Here is a 4,649-nt window from a genome sequence, read left to right on the forward strand (position 1 = left end):
CAACTAGCCATGTTTTGACTGCGAACAGCAGCTGATAGCGGTGTGTCAGGAGAATGGCCTGCAAGACGGCGATAGTGGAAATTTCAGCTCAACTAACGTATGACAGATTATAAAGGTATGTTTCAATACAGGATATGTCGTATTGACTTTTTCTTTTCAAAGTGTTTGTGCACTTTTCAATCTAATCCGACATTCCTCTGACTCTAACCTCCGCTTTTGACGTGCGTAACAATATAAAAGCGGGCATTTGAGTCAGAGAAGTCTCGGGATATTATCTGTCCAATGTATTTTCACGTGTATGTTTTGCACACTACTCTTTTGAATTTCTATTTATAATTATGTATATGTATGTCTTATTTTGTATTGAACAACACACCACACACTGTAATACAGTGCAATTAAAAGGGGTGGGGGTCCAAAGGCACACAAGAGTAGAATGTTGTAATTAGAGTGCATGTTTGCATGATCATAACTTTACCCTAAATATTTGAATATAGCAGATCTTTACCATATCACCTCCACTTAATTAATGAATTAAAGAACTCGGACAGGCTTGTGCTTAATTAAATAAATATATTTGACATGGTAAATATTCAGTCTAACTAAAATTAGAACTTTTGTCTGGCTCGCTGTTATATATGATTATCGCCTGCAAAAGAGCATGTAAAACAGAGTGCAAGATGAAAAGAACTTTAAGTTCAGATTTTAGGTTAATGTTCCCTGATATCTATAAAACATTCTTCTCAAGATTTGATTATTTCACAGAACCATTGTAAATTCTTTCAGATTAGTTTATCTTTTATAAATATTGAATTTTATTGATTCATTTTAGGTAAACTTTACATGCAGAACACATCTACATTGTAAACAATTTTTACAGTAAGACAAATGTATGTAATATTTTTTACTACATGTGCCTCTCTCTCTCTCCCTCTCTCTCTCTCTCATGCTTTTAATCTTGGCAAATCATCACAGAGCAACATCATTTTGTGCATATCTCTATAGTAAAAGAAATCAACAATGCTTTAAATTTCAAAATGAGCATGTATTATCGTGCAATCCCTCATTTTTTCATTGTGCAACTAAAATCCAAAGCTTTTAAAATTGTTTATGGAATTTTATACATACTAAACATAATATTGTTTTTAAAACCTGTCATTAATAAGAAAAGAGAAAAAAATCCTCGCTAAATTTATTTGCAAAAAAAAACTTAGTAGAATTCATTTAATAAAAAATGGTATAGCAGAAAATTATATGTTGAGGCTGTTCGGATGAAATACTGTAAGTCGTTTTAATTCCACCGTGTTAAAATTTCATGATTTTTACTAAAGTATCAATTGCTATGGTTTTAATTTCACGCTGCTTAAAAATTCAATTGATCAGAATAGAAGCATTTAAATTTCATAATATTTGGTTAAAGTGTTCAAACTTAAATTCTTCTTAGGAAAATCAAAAAATAGGGGGAGGGTATACATGTAAGGGTATTTCTAAGTGATGTGATGCTTTTGTCATGATAATATCATGTATATGTATGTAGTTTTGAATAAGGTTTCTTATTTAGGGAGGTTGAACAACAGTTTACCTCTAAAAGATTAGGTAAAGATGCTTTATTTATGGAGAGCCTTATGAATCTGTGTTAAATAGAGGAAAGGGGAAATGCTGGGTTCACTTAATTGGCCATATTTTTCTTAATCCTTAATGGAATTGGCAAAATGAGGTATACTTTTTCTAAGAATAGCATAAGCTTTGTAAGTTTAAGACAAGATGACTTTTCAGAGAATGTTAGTGTAAGTTTCAAGACTACATGGTATTTCAGATTTCTCATTTAACTGTAATTTTGAGTGGATTTTGTACCAAAAGTTGTCTATTTTGGGAAAATGGATGATTTTGTTGGTTATATATGTCATTACATGATTTATTAGCTATAATATACAAGGGAAGTACCGGTAAATCAATGTGTAGAATGACCACCACTAGAGAAAATTGGCTTAGAAAGTATAGGTATTTCCTATCATGATGACAATTAATAGGCTTAAGTTTATTACCGAGATAAGAATTAATACTGTAAAAGAGTTTTGATCAATTGAATTATTTAAATCATAAATTTGCAGCAATTTTGCTGACTGATTTCATGAAATAACATTAAGCAACCTGACTTATATAACTCAATTTTTTTAAAACAGCATATTTTTTTTCAAATAAAATTCACATGTAGACAAATGCAGTTATCAACTTGAGTAAAAAAACTCAAGTTTTTGCTCCTTCCTATCCAAAAGTGATATTTTATATATATTTACAGAATTCAAAAAGCTACCCCCTCTTTCCAATTGTCTCTATTACCATTACATGTTGGATATGTAAATGTACATTTGACCTTGAAATAACATCTGCTATAATAATTACTCTCAAAATGATCAAGAAACAACATATTTTTACCCTTTTATTGTATATATGCATCAAAAATGTAGGAAAACATGTAAAATTTGAACATTTATCATGGAATTCTCATCCTTCCCCAGGTACCCGGTTGTGTTTGAATTTCATTTTAATTAAGAGCAGACATCACACTTGTAGGTCTAACTATTTTAGCAAAGTTAAAAGGAGACTAGAAACCAGAATAAATAAGATATTCACTAAATATGATTATAAGCTTACTGTTTCATGAAAACAAGAAATCACATGTATGGCGGCATGTCTTTTTGTGAAAAAAATGTTACATTTCATCCATTTATCAAGAAAAGATCAATTTTCAATATCAGTGATGGTTGTTTTCAAATATGTGTGAGATATGACTCAAGAGAATTGCCACAAGTTTCATAATATTAGGTTAAGGTGTTCAAACTAATGCTTCTTAGGAAAATCAAAAAATAGGGGGAGGGTATACATGTAAGGGTATTTCTAAGTGATGTGATGCTTTTGTCATGATAATATCATGTATATGTATGTAGTTTTGAATAAGGTTTCTTATTTAGGGAGGTTGAACAACAGTTGACCTCTAAAGATGCTTTATTTATGGAGAGCCCTATGAATCTGTGTTAAATAGAGGAAAGTGGAAATGCTGGGTTCACTTAAATGGCCATATTTTTCTTAATCCTTAATGGAATTGGCAAAATGAGGTATACTTTTTCTCAGAATAGCATAAGCTTTGTAAGTTTAAGACAAGATGACTTTTCAGAGAATGTTAGTGTAAGTTAAAGGTAGCAAGGGACAGTTTCGGATAAAGTTCCCGTCAATATTTTTGTAAAATTGAGAGTTGCTGTACTTGAAGGCTTATGAGTGTTGCTAAAATTCATGAAATGATTTTTAATGATTTAGAATTAGTTAGAGGGATATCTATTGTTGAAATTGATATGCAATATGTAGGCCCCATATGTTAGGTACATGAGATTCAGAAGTAAAATGCGAAACCTGCGGCTATGACTGTTGTGTTGACTTTAGACATTGAAAATGAAAGTTACAGACAGTAGGGTAAATAACACGAAAAGTAGGTGGATGGGACATTATAAACTATACACCGGTAAGTTTCTGACATGTGATGGTGCAACATGCACATCGTACGGAAGGTCAACCCTTTGCAGGGAATTGGCTGGGGGAGGTCTTAAAAGCTGAAAAATTAGCAAAATATGATAGGGTCAAAATCTCATATAAACCAGTATGTAGAAAATTTTACAGGTTTTGACTAGTAATTTTCTTCAAAAATTGGTCATTGGCCTTATAAAGAGTGAATTAAAGGTATTTGTGCTGAATGGGAACTGAGGAAATTCTAGTTACAGGGTTCCGAAGACACACGTCCCCAGGCTATAATGAAATGTATCAAAAAAACTGTCCTGTGCCATCTAATGTCACGTATCGGGATATGTCATACTAATTACACTGCATGGTCAGTGTATTTTTTTTCAGAAATACTATGCATATGTTAATGTAAACACAGCTATTATTAGTACTGGTACATGTATTAACACAGCTTATTTAATTTTTTAATTTCAGATATTGGTGGCCACATGGTTTTTACCTGTTGATTCTTTTCAGCTCTTGAGGTTAACCTGTCACCTCTACCCACATGCATATTCTTTAATGTGTTCTACAGACTATTTACCAGTAATTCAAATTAAATCGGATAATTCATGAACAGTTACTGTAATGGAACTTTAAGAAAGCATCATGCCTTGTTGTGGTTTGTGTTTGATAAGAAATTATAACAAACAAAATTATGGCTGTTTAAAGTAATTTACAATTGTTATCTGTGAAAATTTGTTTTTCAATAAAAGTATGCAATTATGTTTCCTTTATTTTGTTTTTAGCTCACCTGAGCCAAGGCTCAAGTGAGCTTTTCTGATCACAATTTGTCGTTGTTGTTGTAAACTTTTCATATTTTCATCTTCTTCTCAAGAACCACTGGGCAGATTTCAACCACATTTGGCACTAAGCACCACTAGGTGAAGGGGATTCAAGTTTGTTCAAATGAAGGGCCACGCCCTCTTTAAAGGGGAGATAATTGAGAATTATTGAAAATTTGTTGGTAATTTTCAAAAATCTTCTTCTCAAAAACTATTTGGCCTGAAAAGATTAAACTTGTGTGGAGGCATCCTCATGTGGTGTAGATTCAAGTTTGTTCAAATCATGGTCCCCGGGGGTAGGGAGGGGCCACA

The 4,649-nt window shown here is 32.2% G+C and overlaps 1 long non-coding RNA gene across 1 annotated transcript; it reads left to right on the top strand.

Moving 5' to 3' along the window:
• LOC128173351 (uncharacterized) lies at nucleotides 1–4,280 on the top strand. Its single transcript, XR_008242478.1, has 2 exons — nucleotides 1–115; nucleotides 3,988–4,280. It is a non-coding gene; the product is annotated as an uncharacterized LOC128173351 (long non-coding RNA).
• The last annotated feature ends 369 nt before the right edge of the window (nucleotides 4,281–4,649 follow it).

Source organism: Crassostrea angulata, chromosome 2, assembly GCF_025612915.1.
Source record: "Crassostrea angulata isolate pt1a10 chromosome 2, ASM2561291v2, whole genome shotgun sequence".
Classification (NCBI taxonomy): domain Eukaryota; kingdom Metazoa; phylum Mollusca; class Bivalvia; order Ostreida; family Ostreidae; genus Magallana; species Magallana angulata.